The 23317-nt window shown below is 35.8% G+C and overlaps 1 protein-coding gene across 1 annotated transcript in view; it reads right to left on the bottom strand.

Moving 5' to 3' along the window:
- pbx1b (pre-B-cell leukemia homeobox 1b) overlaps nucleotides 1-23317 on the bottom strand; it is an 84080-nt gene that overhangs the window by 46970 nt on the left and 13793 nt on the right. The window lies entirely within an intron of this gene.

Here is a 23317-nt window from a genome sequence, read left to right as displayed (position 1 = left end):
ATTGAAATGTTTTCAGTGTGTGTATCAGTTCTTTTTGAACGTTTTCATCTAAATTTAACAAAACCGTGATAGTATTGATAATCGTGATAACTTTGGTCACTATAATCGTGATATGAAATTTTCATACCGTTACATCCCTATTTATAATGTTACAAAAGATTTTTATTTCAAACAAATGCTGGACTTTTGAAATTTCTATTCATCAAAGAATCATGAAAAATAAAATGTATCACGGTTTCCACAAAAATATGAAGCAGCACAACTGTTTTCAACATTGATAATAATCAGAAATGTTTCTTGAGCAGCAAATCAGCATATTAGAATGATTTCTGAAGATCATGTGACACTGAAGACTGGAGTAATGATGCTGAAAATTCAGCTTTGATCACAGGAATAAATTAAAAATTTCAATATATTCACATATTTTATTACAATTTTAAATTGTAATATTACTTCACAATATTACAATTTTTACTGTATTTTTGAACGCATGCAGCCTTGGCAAGCAGAAGAGACTTAAAAACATTCAAAAAATCTTATCAACCACAAACTTTTGATTGATAGTGTAAACGCATCAAGCAAAATGTCTACAATCACAGCATGTATATACACTGTAGCATCACACCACCCATCCGAACTCCAAAGTTGTTCAGTTTTTCATTCTGCAGTTGTCAAGTCTTTGGTCTGCCCTTGATTTGGGAGAGCAGTCAGTGAAGCTGAAGGGAGTTTGGGTTTTGGTACTGAACTACAGAGCACATTAGGTCCCTCTCCTGCATAGAAAGAGGCTGAGACGGAGGGAACGCAGGAAACAGACTTTAATAATTGAGCGGAAGGCTACAGGCAAGGCCTGTCTGAAGGGTAGTACCTTTAAAAGATGTATGTCTCTGGAGGGGCTGGTCCAGATCACATGGGCATTGCTTCAAACTTCAAGATGAACTTGAAAACCTTTAAAGTTAACATGAAACACCATTCGCTACCCATTTGACTTTCAGAATGTGGCATATTTCTGAGTGGAACAGGATATTCAATGAGAGTGGAACTTGATTTTATCCATTGGGAACTAATTGGATGATGAGCATTACTTTTGGATGGACAGAAATTCTGTGCACAAATTCTACAGTGATTTGTACAAGATCCGTACAAAAGACATTTGGAAATGCAACACGCACCAACCATCTTCCTATACTTGTAATGAGAAGTGCTTAAAAACCTTCAGTTGTCAACAAAAGAGAAACTTTGGATTTCCATCAAAGTAAAAGTTTCATTGATGAACATTTGAAAATGAATTAAGACAGTCATAAATATTAATATGGTAATTTTACAGTAACAAAATAAAATATAATGTAAAATAATAATAATAATTATTATTATTTTACATTATATTTTATTTTGTTACTGTAAAATTACCATATTAATATTTATGACTGTCTTAATTCATTTTCAAATGTTCATCAATGAAACTTTTACTTTGATGGAAATCCAAAGTTTCTCTTTTGTTGACAACTGAAGGTTTTTAAGCACTTCTCATTACAAGTATAGGAAGATGGTTGGTGCGTGTTGCATTTCCAAATGTCTTTTGTACGGATCTTGTACAAATCACTGTAGAATTTGTGCACAGAATTTCTGTCCATCCAAAAGTAATGCTCATCATCCAATTAGTTCCCAATGGATAAAATCAAGTTCCTCTCTCATTGAATATCCTGTTCCACATTCTGAAAGTCAAATGGGTAGCGAATGGTGTTTCATGTTGACTTTAAAGGTTTGAAGCGATGCCCATGTGATCTGGTCATCAAAGAATCATGAAAAATAAAATGTATCACGGTATCCACAAAAATATGAAGCAGCACAACTGTTTTCAACATTGATAATAATCAGAAATGTTTCTTGAGCAGCAAATCAGCATATTAGAATGATTTCTGAAGATCATGTGACACTGAAGACTGGAGTAATGATGCTGAAAATTCAGCTTTGATCACAGGAATAAATTAAACATTTCAATATATTCACATATTTTATTACAATTTTAAATTGTAATATTACTTCACAATATTACAATTTTTACTGTATTTTTGAACGCATGCAGCCTTGGCAAGCAGAAGAGACTTAAAAACATTCAAAAAATCTTATCAACCACAAACTTTTGATTGATAGTGTAAACGCATCAAGCAAAATGTCTACAATCACAGCATGTATATACACTGTAGCATCACACTACCCATCCGAACTCCAAAGTTGTTCAGTTTTTCATTCTGCAGTTGTCAAGTCTTTGGTCTGCCCTTGATTTGGGAGAGCAGTCAGTGAAGCTGAAGGGAGTTTGGGTTTTGGTACTGAACTACAGAGCACATTAGGTCCCTCTCCTGCATAGAAAGAGGCTGAGACGGAGGGAACGCAGGAAACAGACTTTAATAATTGAGCGGAAGGCTACAGGCAAGGCCTGTCTGAAGGGTAGTACCTTTAAAAGATGTATGTCTCTGGAGGGGCTGGTCCAGATCACATGGGCATTGCTTCAAACTTCAAGATGAACTTGAAAACCTTTAAAGTTAACATGAAACACCATTCGCTACCCATTTGACTTTCAGAATGTGGCATATTTCTGAGTGGAACAGGATATTCAATGAGAGCGGAACTTGATTTTATCCATTGGGAACTAATTGGATGATGAGCATTACTTTTGGATGGACAGAAATTCTGTGCACAAAGTCTACAGTGATTTGTACAAGATCCGTACAAAAGACATTTGGAAATGCAACACGCACCAACCATCTTCCTATACTTGTAATGAGAAGTGCTTAAAAACCTTCAGTTGTCAACAAAAGAGAAACTTTGGATTTCCATCAAAGTAAAAGTTTCATTGATGAACATTTGAAAATGAATTAAGACAGTCATAAATATTAATATGGTAATTTTACAGTAACAAAATAAAATATAATGTAAAATAATAATAATTATTATTATTATTATTACTACTACTACTACTACTACTATTATTATTAAATGCTTATTTTTACAGCGAAATATTACAATGGTAATATTTATTATTTGTTTTTATTTTTTAATATTTAATATTTTTATTTAGTAATATAATAAGGTAATAATAATAATAATACTATATAGCCATATTGATAAATAATTACAACCGTTTGGCCAAATTGAGCAGCCCTACAAACAAGCACAGAAAATATTTTTAGTTTTGTTTTGTTAGTTTATTTGTTTTTTTATCAGAAAAATCACAATTCAATTTTTTCCCCAATGCACCAAAATGTTTTTTTCCCCCCCATGTTAAACATTATAGCATGATCTACTTCACATGAGCCCTAATATGCGTCTAACAGCAACATGCTGTGGTTGGTCACTTCATATTGATCAGACAGTCTCTTATTGACCAGAATAAGCTACAATGTGAACCAGACTTTATGCTGATGAAGTATGAAATAGAATATATTTCTTTAAATAAAAACCATAAACCTGAGCTAAAAGGCAAACCTGGTTTTATGAGGAATCATCACCTCTGATGTGTTGTGTTGTGTTGCCCTGTCATTACCGCTCAGACCTAAATTATTGATCGTGAGCGTTCATCAGCATCGCTTTTCAGCAGCCATTATTCCATTCTTCAGTGTCACACGATCCTTCAGAAATCATTATAATAACTTCTGATCAACTTAATGTGTCCTTACTGAGTAATTTCTTTTAAAAAAAGTTTGTACAGTAGTGAATATCCAATAATAAAAATGTAAAATTCGAAGATAAATCTAAATCAATTGGGTGTTGTATGTGACATTTAGACATGTGAAATTAGATTATATGGTAATTAATCTATGGCATCAATAGGGTGTTTTCAGGACACATTGTCAATCGGCCACATTGGCGGCACTGAATGTAAACAATGCCACTGAACCGAACGGAACTTCCTAATTTTTCTGATTATTGCTGCTGAAAAGTCAATTATTGTCATGTTTTGGGCTGTACTAATCAGTCAGACCGGGAAACACATTTGGAATACTATAGACTGCCAAACAAATCAAGGAGAAGAGTGCAAAAAACTGTCTGAGGAAAGAAGGCGTTTGTGGTTGGCCAAACTGAACCAGGATTTCCAGGGCAAGAATATTGACAATATTTGTGTTTGTTCTTATCATTGCTTGCCACGTAGGGGACATATTGGGCTAATATCTTAACTTATACTGCTCCTATGGATCTTTTTCACCCATTAACTTTAGATAAAATATCATGCCCTTTATAACTTGCTAAGTCCTTCTCTAAATGATTAAGCAACTTCCACATTCCACGTTTTTTTCCATGCTTTAGACAGTATAAATTAGTAGAACAATGTCTTCAGTAGTCCAGTATCCGTGCAATCCATGCTGTTGTTTACATCTTAGTATCTCCAATATGGCCGCGCATCCGGGTAACTGACCAAACCGTAACGTAGGTGCAAGCACTCCATACATCACACGATAATATAGATTGTAAAATGTGATATTTTCTTGTTTTGCAGAGCCACAGTTCAATAAAGACCAGCCCCTCTTCACTCACATCAACTCCACCCACGCCCGCCTCAACCTACAGGGCTGGACAAGCGGCGGCTGCCCCATCACTGCTGTCCTGCTAGAGTTCCGCCCCAAAGGCACCTGGGCTTGGCAGAGCGTGCGCACCAATGCCTCAGCTGACATATTCCTCGCCGAGCTGCGTGAGGCCACTTGGTATGAGCTAAAGATGAAGGCATGCAACAGCGCCGGGTGCGGAAACCAGAGCTCCCAGTTTGCCACTCTGGATTATGACGGTAGTAAGTTTACAAGCAAGAGAGAATTTCATTCCCCAGTAATTCTGCCACCATTAGTCAAGTCACTCAATTTTCATTCAATAATTGTTCGGATGTACAAATATATTTCTGCCAGGGCATGTAATAGAGGACAACACAAAAGAACATGAACAATTAGCAGCTAAATCAATTAATTAGGCTGTTTTTAGGCCTGAATTTTAGAGATAAGAGGCCTTGACGTGAGCTTTATCTCGATCTCTGTACTTATCTCGATTTCCTTTCCTCTGCAGGCACTATTCCGCCTATTAAGTCAGCAAGAGGGGAAGGGGATGATGTTAAAAAGCTTTTCTCTATCGGCTGCCCTGTCATCCTGGTCACACTGGGCATGGCCCTACTCTTCATTATTCGCAAGAAACGCAAAGAAAAGAGACTCAAGAGACTTAGAGGTGAGAGAGAAATAGGCAGAAAATGTAGATTCATTATTTAAATTTAAATTATATATATATATAGAGAGAGAGAGAGAGAGAGAGAGAGAGAGACTTAAATACATATATCATTCTAAAATTATATTTATATTATAATTTATAAAATTATCTAAAATAAAATATTTTATAATTATATTATGTTTAGATTATATAATTATGTGCTTAACATACACTACATTTTTGTCACATGATCTCATTATGTTGCATGTGACTTGCATCCAATTATCATCTTGTCTTTTTTTTTTTTTTGCATTTTTTATTCAATATTTAAAAATGTATTAACTTTTTGCAAGACTCATTCAACGTCATACTGGAAATGTAAGGTCTGTTGCATTGTGGGATACCTTCTTCAATGCACTGTGCTGTTATATAAAAGCAGCAGGTTACCTGGGTCTTCCATGCATACAGAAAATGTACATACTGTGTACAGCATAGCCTACATACTGCAGGAATAATAAGACTAGTATGTTAGCATGCTATTCTGAACAGCCAGTTTAGGCCACACCCCTCATTACTGGGAGGGTTCATTATGCAAATGATGTTGCTGGAGCAGTATCAAGGAGAAGCACACGCTCTGTTATGGTTTGCACCGCCGGGGTTAATATAATATAATATAATATAATATAATATAATATAATATAATATAATATAATATAATATAATATAATATAATATAATAACCCATTATTTACAAAATAGTTTTTCCACATCCTGCCCAATGTTGTTCTCCAAATATTGTTCAATTTGAAAGGCAATGAAAACAAATACTGTGAATGTATTTATGCAGGCTATGTGCAATTAAACATTATGTTTTATTTAAACTGAATGTTTACCATTTTAAAGTAGAAGTTAAAACACTGAATTAAAAATGACTTTTAAATAATTTAAATAATGTGCTCTGCTTCACATACTATCTTTGAAAAATAATACAGTATACTGTTCAGTATTCAGTGTGTAGTAAGGATTCAGTGCTGAGTCTTCATTAGCAGACAGGAATCTCTCTAGATCCCTAAGCTCCACCCACAACGTCCCTGAACACACACACACACATACACACTCCCAAAGGAGACACACAGCTCTGATGAATTGATTGACAGCATTTTCCATCTGCCAGTGCTGTCAGAGAAAGAGAGAAAGAGATACAGGGGCCATTTCTGCTTGATTTCTACAGGGACACACACACACACACACACACACACCAAACCCATCTACCAATATCAATGCAAGGTGTTATATTAAGTTCTATCCTCACAGAATGTCCTGTGATTGTGAGGAAATCTGAATGGAAAAGCACTGGTTGTTCTTCAGGACATCTTGAACTAACTTAAGATGGTTTGCATGTCTGGCTTGATGGTTTTAAAGTTTGACCATCTAAACCAGCAAACCACCTTAAGCTGTTTATTTCAGCAGAGAAAGCAGAACTGAAATGTCTACTAGATGGGAAAGAAGCCTTCATCACCGAACAACTCAATAACACGTCCACATCCGTCACGCTTCTTTCATGACAACCAAATCAGCACAATTAGCAGGCCACGCTAAACGCTAACTATTCCATCAAAAACAGACAAATGACAATCTCTCATTTTATGATGAACACTGAAAATCTTTTAATCCAGAATGGGATCTTTAAATACATTGCTTTTGACATTTATGATATTATGATTAATTTGAGAAGCTAATTTTATCGTGAATGTCTCTCAATCTGCTCTTTGGCTCAAAAGTGCGCACACTAGTTCTTGAGCAGCAAATCAGCATATTAGAATGATTTTTTTAAGGATGATTTCAATAATAGGATAATAGGCCTATGTTGATAATATCTACAATTATACGATTATTAAAAATAATAATTTTAATAAAAAAATAATAATGTATATGATTTTGTTTATAATATATAATATAATATAATATAATATAATATAATATAATATAATATAATATAATATAATATAATATAATATAATATAATATAATATAATATAATATAATATAATATAATATAATATAATATAATATAATATAATATAATATAATATAATATAATATAATATAATATAATAACCCATTATTTACAAAATAGTTTTTCCACATCCTGCCCAATGTTGTTCTCCAAATATTGTTCAATTTGAAAGGCAATGAAAACAAATACTGTGAATGTATTTATGCAGGCTATGTGCAATTAAACATTATGTTTTATTTAAACTGAATGTTTACCATTTTAAAGTAGAAGTTAAAACACTGAATTAAAAATGACTTTTAAATAATTTAAATAATGTGCTCTGCTTCACATACTATCTTTGAAAAATAATACAGTATACTGTTCAGTATTCAGTGTGTAGTAAGGATTCAGTGCTGAGTCTTCATTAGCAGACAGGAATCTCTCTAGATCCCTAAGCTCCACCCACAACGTCCCTGAACACACACACACACATACACACTCCGGAGGGAGACACACAGCTCTAATTAATTGATTGACAGCATTTTCCATCTGCCAGTGCTGTCAGAGAAAGAGAGAAAGAGATACAGGGGCCATTTCTGCTTGATTTCTACAGGGACACACACACACACACACACACACACACACACACACATAAAACACACAACATCTGCTTGATTTCTACAGGGACACACACACACACACACACACACACACACACACGCATGAACAAAACACACACCACACCCATTTAACCGCATCAAAACACTAAAATCATCATTAAAATATAAATGCAAGGTTTTATATTGAGCTCTATCCTTACAGAATGTCTTGTGATTGTGAGGTATCTGAATGGAAAAACACTGTCAAAACACTGGTGGTTCTTCTGCACATCTTGAACTAGCTTAAGATGGTTTGCTGGTCTTATAACTGCACCATGCCTGTGGTCCAGCTGGTCTGGCTTCATGGTTTTAGAGCAGTTTTGGGCATTTGTCTGCAAATGTTTGACCATCTAAACCAACAAACCACCTTAAGCGGTTTATTTCAGCAGGGAAAGCAGAACTGAAACGTCTAATAGATGGAAAAGAAGCCCTCGTCACCATACAACTCAATAACACGTCCACATCCGTCACGCTTCCTTCATGACAACTAAATCAGCACAATTAGCAGGCCACGCTAAACGCTAACTATTCCATCAAAAACAGACAAATGACCTAAATCACAATCTCTCATTTTATCATCAACAGTGAAACTCTTTTAATCCAGAATGCGATCTTTAAATACATTGCTTTTGACATTTATGATATTATGATTAATTTGAGAAGCTCATTTTACCGTGAATGTGTCTTAATCTGCTCTCTCGCTCAAAAGTATGTACTCAAGATTTCTAGTGCCCAAATTCATGTTTACGATGTTTCTTCAACAACAAACAATAAGCTACTCTGTACATTTAAGCAAAACATATTTATATATTAATGATTCATGTATTTAGGACACAACTAGATGAGCCCCAGAGACAGATCCCCAGTGAAGACCTTGTCTCCTAGACGGCCACCGGGACAAGACCACAGGAACCAGATGAGTCCTCTGCACAATGTGACTTTGCTGCAGCCTGGAACTGAACTGCTGGTTTCGTCTGGTCAGAGGAGAACTGGCCCCCCGACTGAGCCTGGTTTCTCCCAAGGTTTGGAGCCATTCTGTCACTGATGGAGTTTTGGTTCCTTGCCGCTGTCGCCTCTGGCTTGCTTAGTTGGGGACACTTAATTTCCAGCGATATCGTCAACTTGATTGCACAGATACTATTTAAACTGAACTGAGTTGGATGATGACGTCACTGAATTCAATGATGAACTGCCTTTAACTGAAAATTGAATGTTTAATATTGTAATTTTTCATTATTGATACACTATTTTCCTATTTAATACTGTAAAGTTGCTTTGACACAATCTGTATTGTTAAAAGCTCTATATAAATATAGGTGACTTGACTTGACTCGACATTTTTATTCTAGTAATGAAATTAGCCATAGCAAGACAAAAAAATTATTTAAATAAAATACATTTTATTTAAAATATATTACCGTATTTTCTCTAAAAATAAGTTGCAAATTGCATTGCTGAGAAAAAAAAAAACAGATAAGTCACATTTACATTCAGAAATAAAGTAAAATGCCGATAAATAAAACAAAAAAATATGCTATGAACATGTATTTTATTTCCCCTCACTCCACAACAAATCGTATAAATTTAACGAATAATTACACAGAATTGGCAAGTAATGAATTGAATTAAACATGACATTTTGAGTCACTTTGAAATACATTGTAGCACATGGAAAATACTAATTTATTCAAAAATAATTAATTCCTTCACAGAATGAAAGGTGATTTGAGACATTGTTAGTGGTCCAATTAAATAAATTTGTGAGTTTGAGAAAACTGTTTAATTTCTAAAACTTTCCAGGGCCAAATATGTCCATAGTTGACACAACACCCTATCTAGGGGACGAGAGAGTGAAATGAGACGCAGCCGGGAACAGCTAATCCAGTCCAGCACAGCATCTCAACGTGATTCCCTCAGTAAGCGTCTCTAAATCTGTCTCAGCCAGGAACTCATTAATTTTGTGCTACAATCAACATCTTCAGCCCACTATACGACCATCAGCCTGACTCATTCCTCAAACACCACCACAATTTCCAGCCTTGCAACCACACGCTGTTGATTATTGACCACAATGTTGAAGCCAATGACTGCTCACCCACCCACACACACAGTCTCGCACACGCGCTCTTTTCTCCAGCAGTTTTAATTTGACACCCTGAGTCGGGGTACCGAGGTGAGGAGAGAGGAGCCGCAGTGGAATTCATTAGCCGTGCCACTGCAGGGTCCTCTCTCCCAGCGTTAATGACATCGGAGGCTGGAGGAAAAACGAGACAGCCCAGACACAGGATGAAATAAACATGAGCACTGTCAGCACTGAAGCTTCGGGCTAAAGGGACGGCGAGAGCCTGGTCTGAAGACCTCCAGCCCTCAAAAGATCACACCAGATGCCTCCGGGACCCTCGGCATGATTCTGAGCCGCATGTTATTAGGGCCTGATGAAAGCAAGAAGAGCTGCGGATGGAAACGTAGGGGTGGACAGCTGACTTGCTGTAGCAGTTATATCGCGGTAGACTAGTGTTTGCACGGCTCTCAGGGGGCAGGACAACTTTTGGCTATTTACACGACAGACTGACGGGTAAACACGGAGAAATGCGAAAATGCAGAGATGTGCGCCATACAAGTCGAGAAAGAAGCAGCTGTTGGGGGCGGAGCCAAAAGCTGGCTATTCGAATGTGGCTCATCCAATCAGAACTCACAATATGCAAATGCAAAACAAAGCAGTTTTAAATAATAAAAGACTGGGGTAATTATCGTTAACTTAAAGTAAAACCATAAAAATAAAAATAAAAAAACATTTATTATCTGAAACAAAATAAATGTTAACTGAAATAAAATCTAAAAAAATGAAACATATTTTATTTAAGCTACATTTCAGTCAGTTGAACTTGAAAGTACTAAAATAACTAAAAATAAACTAAACTAAAACTAATTAATAAAAATGAATAAAACTATACAGACATATTTTTAAACAACGATATCACTTTACAATGAGGTCTCATTTGTTAACATTAGTTAATGCATTAACTAGCATGAACTAACAATGAACAATATGTTTATACAGCATTTATTAACCTTTGTTAATGTTAGTTTATAAAATGTTTATGTTCATGTTGGTTCACAGTGCATCAACCTTTGATTTTAATAATGTATTTTGTAAATGTTGAACTTAACATTAACTAAGATTAATAAATGATGTATAAGTATTGTTCATGTTAATTAATGTTAACAAATGAAACCTTATTGTAAAGTGATACCAAAAAGATGAATAAAACTAACAAAAACACACAACAAAATTACTAAAACTTTAACAAAAATTTAAGAGAAAACAGAAAATATAAAAATAAAATACAATAAATATTATAATTAATATTAAATAAAATATTAACAATAACTATAATAGTATATCAGCAATAGTAAGGTAACATTCTAAAAGTAAAAGGCACGAATATTCAATAAATAGTTTTTAAATATTAATCACTGGAAAAGTACATCTTTCGCCAAACTATATATAATGTGTAATATTATATATATATATATATATACACACACATACACATACATGTGTATAGATAGATAGATAGATAGATAGATAGATAGATAGATAGATTTAATTTATTATTCATTGATTTTCAAAAATGACTATATTGTAATATATACCATGACTGTGAGATAAAATCTAATCATAGCATGATGTAATATTGTGGTCATACTGCTCAACCCCGAAATCACACCACGTTCAAGACAAGAAAAATCCATCACCATACGTCACTGGCAGCAACAACATCTACATTCACATCTGCAATTAAATAATTAATGTGAAAGCAGCGCTCGGACCCCGCTGTTAGTGTGCCCGCTGGAATATATTAAACACACACAGCCATCTTTGTCAGCTTCACTACAGATCAATTGAAATGGCAAGGAAAGAACATGCATGCAGGAAATGGAAATGTGTGTGTTGGCTGCGCTGCGATCTCCATGCGGCTCTGCATTAGTCTCGTGTCACCTCTGAGTGGAAGCGTGTCAGGTTCTGCCAGTCTGAACAGCGGGAGAGTCAAGACCCAAAATGCCCAGAAAGTGACAAGTTAAACTTCTGTTAGACATTTCTCTTCTGTTTACATGCACGAAGAAACAGATTCAGAAATGTTGTATTTCTGATGAGTGCGTCCAGATGTGATTTTGGCGGAAAATCTTGAGAATTCTGCGGAATAGATCTAAAAACGTGTTTCTCCTGGGGGGAAAAAAAGCAGGAGCATCTGTGATTTCATTCATTCAAAGATTGCTGCAATACAGCTCATGTTTAAGTTGGCATGAAATGAAAATTCACCCTAACTATTTTATAAATGCATGTCATAGACCTTATCGTGAAAGACTCGTCTGTGCATGCTTCATTTTTTAACCTTGTGATGTTTAAATCAAAATAATTACAGAACATCTTCTGGTGAAAAGACAGGCGTCTCTCTGGTGACGTGTGCCAGACTTCTTCAATCATTTAGTACTTTCTGAGCACATTTTTAAGTGCAACGACCTACATCTCAAAAACTAATCAACAACAAATGGACTGAACCGAGTCCCAAACCAGCATTTTCTGACACTCAACATTGTACGACACAATACGGAAGAAAAGATCTGTCACTACTTCCTTTTCATTGTGACTTTAACGTGCAAATAGTAGCATTTCAAAAGAGCATAATAAAGAATATTTATTTTTTACATTTAATTTATCCCATGTGTGATATTTAAAAATATATATAATTTAATCCTGAGTGAACTATACATTTTGTCGCAAATTTTGTTATGGAGTGAAAACAAACCCAAAAACCTTTCGTAAATAAGCATGCAATAATGTATCATATAGTGTTTTCAAGTAGTGTATATATATATATATATATATATATATATTTGTGAGTTACCATTTAATTTATGTCAAGCATTTGGGATATTCTGAGTGGAAGCGTGTCAGGTTCTGCCAGTCTGAACAGCGGGAGAGTCAAGACCCAAAATGCCCAGAAAGTGACAAGTTAAACTTCTGTTAGACATTTCTCTTCTGTTTACATGCACGAAGAAACAGATTCAGAAATGTTGTATTTCTGATGAGTGCGTCCAGATGTGATTTTGGCGGAAAATCTTGAGAATTCTGCGGAATAGATCTAAAAACGTGTTTCTCCTGGGGGGAAAAAAAGCAGGAGCATCTGTGATTTCATTCATTCAAAGATTGCTGCAATACAGCTCATGTTTAAGTTGGCATGAAATGAAAATTCACCCTAACTATTTTATAAATGCATGTCATAGACCTTATCGTGAAAGACTCGTCTGTGCATGCTTCATTTTTTAACCTTGTGATGTTTAAATCAAAATAATTACAGAACATCTTCTGGTGAAAAGACAGGCGTCTCTCTGGTGACGTGTGCCAGACTTCTTCAATCATTTAGTACTTTCTGAGCACATTTTTAAGTGCAACGACCTACATCTCAAAAACTAATCAACAACAAATGGACTGAACCGAGTCCCAAACCAGCATTTTCTGACACTCAACATTGTACGACACAATACGGAAGAAAAGATCTGTCACTACTTCCTTTTCATTGCGACTTTAACGTGCAAATAGTAGCATTTCAAAAGAGCATAATCAAGAATATTTATTTTTTACATTTAATTTATCCCATGTGTGATATTTAAAAATATATATAATTTAATCCTGAGTGAACTATACATTTTGTCGCAAATTTTGTTATGGAGTGAAAACAAACCCAAAAACCTTTCGTAAATAAGCATGCAATAATGTATCATATAGTGTTTTCAAGTAGTGTATATATATATATATATATATATATATATTTGTGAGTTACCATTTAATTTATGTCAAACATTTGGGATATTATATATATTTTTTATAATATATATATATATTTATATATATATATATATTGTAAAAAATAATATTTCATTAAGAAACATGCAATAACTTGTATTGTATAGTTATTTTTTCCACTTAATTTATTCCAGAAAATTGTGATTTTCAAAACATATATATACACTGTATTATTACTGTGCAGTATAAAAATTTTGCTAATTTTTGCTATGGAGCAAAAACAAAGTGTGTTTTTTCTAACCAAAAATATTTTGTAAATGAACATTGTAGGGCTGGGCGATATGGCCAAAAAAATTATCACAATAACATTTTTCACCATCAGCCAGTATAATTATCACTGTACATTTCAGATCTTTATTTCTTTCAAGTTTAAAGGCAGATTTTTGCTCCTAAGTGAAAGTTGTAGAAACCAGACCATTAACTGTGGTGTTAAACTACACTTTAAGGTCAGAACATGACAAACGCTTCACGTTTTTTGAATTCTTTACACTCTTCCAGTCATTTTTCCTTAACAAAATAAGTATCTTAATAGAAAAATTATTTTCTTAGTTTCTGCATTTTCTAACGAGTGATATTGTTTCAAATCATGAAACGGGATTGTGTTCTTGACTTTAATGCGCATCTTCAGCACAGTTTTAGTGCAGGCTGCAATATCAATAATATTACCTTCTTTTGTCTCTCAGAAATGCACATTTGACAGTAGTAGCTTGAGCTCGGTTCAAATGAGTAGCGCGGTTTCGTTACACTTATGATGCATAAACATTGTATCGTACAGTATTTGAAAAATAATGTGTTTTTTGAACATTAAAGCATGTCAACATATTCTGTTACACCAAATACACAAAATAATGATCGTTAAAAAAGCATCATATGACCCCTTTAACAAACTCTTGTTAAAATTATTTTGTAAATGAACATGCAATAATGTATCATATACTTTCCAAGTATCGTACACTATTTTTTTTTCCATCTAATTTATCTCAGATGTTTGTGACATTAGAAATATATTTTCCCACCAAAAATATTTCATAATAGAACATGCAATAATGTATAGAGTTGCTCCGATTCTGCTGAAATGTGTGCTGCTTTTTGTACACTTCGTGTTGGTCTGTACTGGGATTTCTCTGCTTTTCCTCTGTCAAGACGTCTCTGCTGCGTCGGCAGTCGACTGTCAACAAGACAACGTCCCTCAAACCCTCAATCTGACCGTGGTGACGCTGCCTGACACACCTTGTGAGCGTCGATGACCTCTCCTTACCAACCTCTCATCCTCAGACGCTGAAGGAACTGTCTTGACAGTCATCCGTACTAAAACGCAAGTTGGGTAGGGACTTGATGGATGTGTACAGTAGACACCTGTCTTTCTTCGTCGAGACCCGCTGGATGACGTGGGCCGTTTGCATACAGGCGATCGTTTGGGACTGACTGCTGACAGATTTAACAGAGAGTCAGAGAGCGACTACATGAGATCAAACAAATCCCCAACAGCACCGGCGCTGACATTTAGAAGAATATCTCCAACCGTCTCTTTCACATTCCTAATAAATCAAGTGTCGGCTCTTGATTTATTAGGCAAAAAGTCATATTGGCAAAAAGTCACCTCTAGGTGTAGGTCAGGCAATTGAGTGCGTGTTTGGCTTGGCTGCTCCGACGACTCGACGTGTTTTAAAAGGAATTTCACATTTGCCGAGCCCTTCCAATGCGGCAATTAAGACGTCGTGAAAAATCTCCCGCCCGTATATTGAAGGAGTAACGTATGGAAGAGTGAAGAGACGGCAGCACGAGTCTCTTTATCCGACCACACCACAGAAAGTGACAAATTGGCCTAGTTTTGGATTTAATTAATCACAGCGGCCTGACAGCTACCTGAGCTGGGCTGCATCATTAGCGCACCGCTACCAGTGCGTTTGGGGAGTTTGTGCTAGAAGACGATTCTGTTCATTAACTCGACCGGTTCAGCAGATCAGAATAAACACACCCCAATATGATCTCTTAAGAATGTTTTGCATTCAAGAAGATCACGTTAAAGATCTAAACTATATTTTGTTAATTATAAAACCAAAGTAATTGGGGCTTTTGAGAAATACCAGAAAATAATTTGCTTCACGGCATTGTTTTAATTGTTTATTCTGTGTAAACATGATCTAGATGGACGTTTTTGACTCGCTGTTTTTTCAGCATCCCAGGCATGAGCGTTGCACTTTTAAAATGTGACTAAAAATTTTTTTTTTATTCATCAGCGCTACCACTGGATAGTATTGTGTGACGTCTTACATTTTTAAAGTTGCAGTTATTTTAGCATCAGTGATTCATTTTTACTTTTTTTATTAATATTTTTAATTAGGTATTTCAAGTAACATTTTTTATGGTTTTAGGTTTAGTTAACTATAACAACCCTGATCCCTCAGAAGTCAGAAAAATGTTGTCACCTGGACAGATTAAGAAAACTGGAATTGTAATGGTAAAACATGAAAAGCCGTTGATTGATAGATATGATGGATTTACCGGAAAAGTCAATCTAGCAATTTTACAGTAATTTAACAAATTTACTTTGATTACATGTTTGAATTGATCATACAACACTGTCCAAAGTGTTACGATCATTATGCAATAATACTGCGAGACTTTTATGTACGCCAATCACACGAGCTGGCCCTCCCTTTTTAGCCAATCAGAAACGGCTTTCCGTGTAGGGGGTGTGTCAATTAAAAGGTGAAAGGCTAATAACGATCAGGATAAGTTTTAATTAGAAATGTTCAAATGCATTTTCACACATATTGTTTAGAGAATAGTGATTTGTGCAACATTTCCCATCATTCTCTGTGGAAGCACAAGAATGATAAAATTTACAGCATCAATTACTCACCTAATGCACATATTTGCTCTTCAATTTGTTGCAATAGCACTAAAAACATTTCTAGTCTTTGTTAAGAAATCAAAATAAGACCAAAATCACTTAAACGAACAGCATGTCGCAATTACAATTTCCAAATAATTTCTATGCAATACGCCAAAATTTGCACACAAAAAATATGTGAATGTAAATCAGTCCATCAACTGGTCCAGCTGTGCTATAAGTTTTGCCATCAAAATTTTTAAACCTTTATTCTCAAACAAAATGACATGGGTCATTGTGCTGTCTAAAGAACTAAAAATGTCTAAAATGTATCAAAGTATTAAAATGCCAAATATCAATAAACGAACGTAACAAAACAGTATATTGTACAATTGCATTCCTCACCTATGCTATTTTTTTGTTCTTATACTTGCGATCCAGCACACAACGAATGTGCAGGTTTAGTGTCATGTTTCTGACCAGAGATCACAGACATTCAGAGAGACTTTTTCCACTTGATGCTCTTTCAGTTTCACCCGTCTGTTGTAAACCCGCAGCGGAGGTCCAATCAAAACTATGAGACATGTCAGTGGACAAGAATAACAATGAAACGTGTCAGAGCTGATTAATAAAAGTACCGCCAGCACGGCGCTCCTCAACACATACTTAAGGACGGCCGTAATTCACATCCTATCAAAGGGAATGTGACTTCTTAAGAACATCATTGAGATTCTGTCGCCGGTGTTGAGAGGCTGGATGGTGGGACGTTGAGTGACGGTTCGAGGGACTGAAGGGCAGCTGGACAGGCTCCAACACACCACAGCAGCGCAGGATGATTGACATCTCGTTTTTATTGGCGTCATCCCATGAAAAGGCAAGTTCAGGGTTCATCCCCGCCCACCTGGACAGACGTACTCAGAGAGGCGTCATGAAGCATGTAGATAAAGAGACGCTGAATCCATCATCTGACGACCAGAAGATAAATCAGTCCAGACTGACGTGTCTGGTCGTAATTTAGATGCAATGCATGTGATAGTTCACCCAAAAATGAAAATTCTGTCATTAATTACTCACCCTCATGTCGTTCCAAACTCGTAAGACCTCAGTTCATCTTCGGAACACAAATTATGATATTTTTGTTTTTCAGCATCCCAGGCATGAGCGTTGCACTTTTAAAATGTGACTAAAAATTTTTTTTTTATTCATCAGCGCTACCACTGGATAGTATTGTGTGACGTCTTACATTTTTAAAGTTGCAGTTATTTTAGCATCAGTGATTCATTTTTACTTTTTTTATTTCCCGGGACACGTAGGTATTTCAAGTAACATTTTTTATGGTTTTAGGTTTAGTTAACTATAACAACCCTGATCCCTCAGAAGTCAGAAAACTGTTGTCTAACTGGACAGATTAAGAAAACTGGAATTGTAATGGTAAAACATGAAAAGCCGTTGATTGATAGATATGATGGATTTACCGGAAAAGTCAATCTAGCAATTTTACAGTAATTTAACAAATTTACTTTGATTACATGTTTGAATTGATCATACAACACTGTCCAAAGTGTTACGATCATTATGCAATAATACTGCGAGACTTTTATGTACGCCAATCACACGAGCTGGCCCTCCCTTTTTAGCCAATCAGAAACGGCTTTCCGTGTAGGGGGTGTGTCAATTAAAAGGTGAAAGGCTAATAACGATCAGTTTTAATTAGAAATGTTCAAATGCATTTTCACACATATTGTTTAGAGAATAGTGATTTGTGCAACATTTCCCATCATTCTCTGTGGAAGCACAAGAATGATAAAATTTACAGCATCAATTACTCACCTAATGCACATATTTGCTCTTCAATTTGTTGCAATAGCATCCCTCAGAAGTCAGAAAACTGTTGTCTAACTGGACAGATTAAGAAAACTGGAATTGTAATGGTAAAACATGAAAAGCCGTTGATTGATAGATATGATGGATTTACCGGAAAAGTCAATCTAGCAATTTTACAGTAATTTAACAAATTTACTTTGATTACATGTTTGAATTGATCATACAACACTGTCCAAAGTGTTACGATCATTATGCAATAATACTGCGAGACTTTTATGTACGCCAATCACACGAGCTGGCCCTCCCTTTTTAACCAATCAGAAACGGCTTTCCGTGTAGGGGGTGTGTCAATTAAAAGGTGAAAGGCTAATAACGATCAGGATAAGTTTTAATTAGAAATGTTCAAATGCATTTTCACACATATTGTTTAGAGAATAGTGATTTGTGCAACATTTCCCATCATTCTCTGTGGAAGCACAAGAATGATAAAATTTACAGCATCAATTACTCACCTAATGCACATATTTGCTCTTCAATTTGTTGCAATAGCACTAAAAACATTTCTAGTCTTTGTTAAGAAATCAAAATAAGACCAAAATCACTTAAACGAACAGCATGTCGCAATTACAATTTCCAAATAATTTCTATGCAATACGCCAAAATTTGCACACAAAAAATATGTGAATGTAAATCAGTCCATCAACTGGTCCAGCTGTGCTACAAGTTTTGCCATCAAAACTTTTAAACCTTTATTCTCAAACAAAATGACATGGGTCATTGTGCTGTCTAAAGAACTAAAAATGTCTAAAATGTATCAAAGTATTAAAATGCCAAATATCAATAAACGAACGTAACAAAACAGTATATTGTACAATTGCATTCCTCACCTATGCTATTTTTTTGTTCTTATACTTGCGATCCAGCACACAACGAATGTGCAGGTTTAGTGTCATGTTTCTGACCAGAGATCACAGACATTCAGAGAGACTTTTTCCACTTGATGCTCTTTCAGTTTCACCCGTCTGTTGTAAACCCGCAGCGGAGGTCCAATCAAAACTATGAGACATGTCAGTGGACAAGAATAACAATGAAACGTGTCAGAGCTGATTAATAAAAGTACCGCCAGCACGGCGCTCCTCAACACATACTTAAGGACGGCCGTAATTCACATCCTATCAAAGGGAATGTGACTTCTTAAGAACATCATTGAGATTCTGTCGCCGGTGTTGAGAGGCTGGATGGTGGGACGTTGAGTGACGGTTCGAGGGACTGAAGGGCAGCTGGACAGGCTCCAACACACCACAGCAGCGCAGGATGATTGACATCTCGTTTTTATTGGCGTCATCCCATGAAAAGGCAAGTTCAGGGTTCATCCCCGCCCACCTGGACAGACGTACTCATAGAGGCGTCATGAAGCATGTAGATAAAGAGACGCTGAATCCATCATCTGACGACCAGAAGATAAATCAGTCCAGACTGACGTGTCTGGTCGTAATTTAGATGCAATGCATGTGATAGTTCACCCAAAAATGAAAATTCTGTCATTAATTACTCACCCTCATGTCGTTCCAAACTCGTAAGACCTCAGTTCATCTTCGGAACACAAATTATGATATTTTTGATGCATTCTGAGAGCTCACAGCTGACACAGAACAGCATACGCTGTTTGTGTCCAGCTGATATTCTCCAAAATGGCACCAGGGTGACGCGGAGGAGACGAATTGTTGAATAAAGTCTTTTTTTTTTTCTTTTGCGCACAAAAAGTATTCTCGTAGCTTCGTAATATTACGGTTGAACCCCTGATGTCACATGGATTATTTTACCGATCTCCTTGCTACGTTTCTGGACGTTGATCATTTAAGGACCCTTGCTGTCTATGGGAGGGTCAGAGAGCCGTCAGATTCCATCAAAAATATCTTAATTTATGTTCCGAAGATGAACGAAGGTCTTACGGGTTTGGAACGACATGAGGGTGAGTAATTAATGACATATTTGGGTGAACTATCCCTTTAAGTATGATTTTAAAAATCTGATTTTAAATAAATATGATGATTATACACTACCGGTCAAAAGTTTGTAATATTTAAGATTTTTAAATTTATTTTTTGAATTTAGGTTGCATTCATTTGATTAAAAATACAGTAAAAACAGTAATATTGTGAAATAGTATTACAATTTAAAAGAACTGTTTTCTATTTGAAAATATTTTAAAATGTAATTTATTTCTGTGATCAAAGCTGAATTTTCAGCATCATTACGCCAGTCTTCAGTGTCACATGATCCTTCAGAAATCATTCTAATATACTGATAACTTTTGACTAGCACTGTATATGAATATACATATTTTTATTATTTAAAAATGTAAAATGTCATCAAAATGTCATTAATTTTCATGCAAATATAATGAACAAGAACTGAATATTCCAAGTCAAACAACAGCTTTATGTGAAAAGCAGACCCATCTTTAAGTGTCCTTGGCACAATCATGAGAACCAACAGGTCTGATTTGTGAGCGAATCATTGTTTTGAGTCAAATCCTTTCAATGTAAAAGTTAATCCAGTTCACAAAATCAGTCTGAATGATTCATTCACTTTTCTGTCTTGTGAGTAACTTACTGACTCAATGATGTGGTTGCAACAGCTCACTAAAAAGAAGTTTATCAAAGCAAAATGATAATTACACAAAGTTAATGACCTCAAAACACCTGGAATAGAGTATATAGTCATAGAGATTCATTTTAATGATATTTAATGGTCTTTTTGAACATGCATTGTACTTGCATGGGAAAAAAAGCTAATTGCACAATCTTCTGAATTTCTCCTTTTGTGAAGAAAAAAGTCATAAAAGTTTGGAACGACGTGGTTTGGCCTACATTCATAATTGCGTGATCAGCCCACAACAGCTGTAGTGATTGAGACATGTATATACACCATATTTATACAATCACTATGAGATCTTCTCATGCATACTGCATGCAAAAATAGACATTTTTCATTATGGCAAAGCTCCAGTCTGATTGGTTGGCTTTGGTTAATTGCCATGAATCAAGGTGGATAGGTTTATCCATCCACCAGCAAACAAAGTCATGTTTACAAGTTCCCAAACTGCTACAATGTTGGCTTATGAGGAAAAAATTGTTGCCTGGCCAATGCATTGCCAGCATCCACTCCCATTGTGCATGTTTAATGTGCGTTTTTGCATTTTACTATGGCAGTAACAAACCTCAAAAGAGGCAATAAACTGCAAAGTGGCTATTGACAATTGGCATAAAGTCTGGCTAAACAAGACATTCAGTCCAAAAGTGTTGAAATCGCTGACAAAAATTTGGATTAATGGAGGTCTTTAAAATGCTCTACCTTTGACTCTGAGAAGATATAAAAAAAGATGGCGTGGGAAAATGGCTCCAAATAAGCAGCATTAAAATAGATGCGAGCGCACAAATAACTGCACCACAGCTTGTGCTGACAGACCTGAAAATGAAAAAGAATGTTGCCATGTAAAATTTCCTACACGCTGTTAATATTTTATGAGCGCTCGTTTTGACACCAGGCTGTATATTCCTAATTTGTGTTGCTGGCTGGCAACACAAATGGGTTGTGAATAGAAAAGAAGAGGGGGAAAAAACGAGGTGAGGTGGCTTTGGAGCAGAGGAGAGATGGGTAACGAGAGGAAAGGAGATAAGAGGCGACTGAAAGCGGTGGAAAATGGACTGCACAGGCACGATGGGGGAGATTTCGTAGTCGGTGAGCTACACAAAACATCTGAAATGGCCCATTTAACTGCTCCGTATTGCGTCGCTCTCGACGGCTTCATTTTCATACTCCATGATGGTGGAAGATGGATCGAGCGCATGAGATGAGCGTTTTATCAAGGTTACTTTAACCTCCAGCCTTTATCTTGCAGGAGATGAAGTTGGAGGTGATCTACACCACAAGAAGTAAACAGGAGAAAACCCATCAGCAGTCTGATGAATTCAGTCAGAGCACGAGCAGATAATGACAACGCTGACTGGCATTTTCATTAAGAGCACTGCATGCTACTCTTACCATGCAAGTACTCTACTGATCACCGGAAGAAACCTGCAGATGAGCAAATGCACGTGCTTTAACTTGTGGCCAACTTTGATTTCTAGAGCTGCTCTCATAGTTGGTTTGATCTCGTCTCAGCCTCAGACAGCATGTCAGGAATTCAGTCAGAGCACGAGCAGATAATGACAACGCTGACTGGCATTTTCATTAAGAGCACTGCATGCTACTCTTACCATGCAAGTACTCTACTGATCACCGGAAGAAACCTGCAGATGAGCAAATGCACGTGCTTTAACTTGTGGCCAACTTTGATTTCTAGAGCTGCTATAGATTTAGGATATAGATTTCTATAGTTGGTTTGATCTCGTCTCAGCCTCAGACAGCATGTCAATGGACCACCAAACACTCACTGTCTGATGCAAAATTCAATGAAACACATTATCAACGGCATTACACCTCTGCAAGTTAGTCAGGATTGCTTCCATAGCAACTGTGGACCATACAGAAGTTCACACCAATCAAGCAAACTAAATTCTGACATCAAACCGAGGTCTGGGACTATATACTATATACTAAAACCCATGTATGATTGGATTTGATCCTGAATTCCATGGATTGCATCCTACATCAAAAGTGAGAGAAAAATGGGATTTATAAAAGCAAAAACTGGCGTGAAAATATGCATACACACAACTCAAGCGCATATGTACAAACTTTTGTGCTCGTATACCAGTTACTAAAACAATCCAACATTGATTACAAATAAGTATAGAAAAATATGCAATCACAATATGCATTTAGATTATTATATGCACAAATCAGAAACATTTAAATTGCTTTGTGATAAATTAATTAACTGAATTAATTAATGAATTAATTGCAATAATGATTTCCTGATAAGAAAGCATGAATAAACTATTAAG

This window comes from Sinocyclocheilus rhinocerous, unplaced genomic scaffold, assembly GCF_001515625.1.
Source record: "Sinocyclocheilus rhinocerous isolate Xijiao unplaced genomic scaffold, SAMN03320098_v1.1 scaffold566, whole genome shotgun sequence".
Taxonomy (NCBI): Eukaryota; Metazoa; Chordata; class Actinopteri; order Cypriniformes; family Cyprinidae; genus Sinocyclocheilus; species Sinocyclocheilus rhinocerous.
This window is presented reverse-complemented; position numbering and strand designations above follow the sequence as displayed.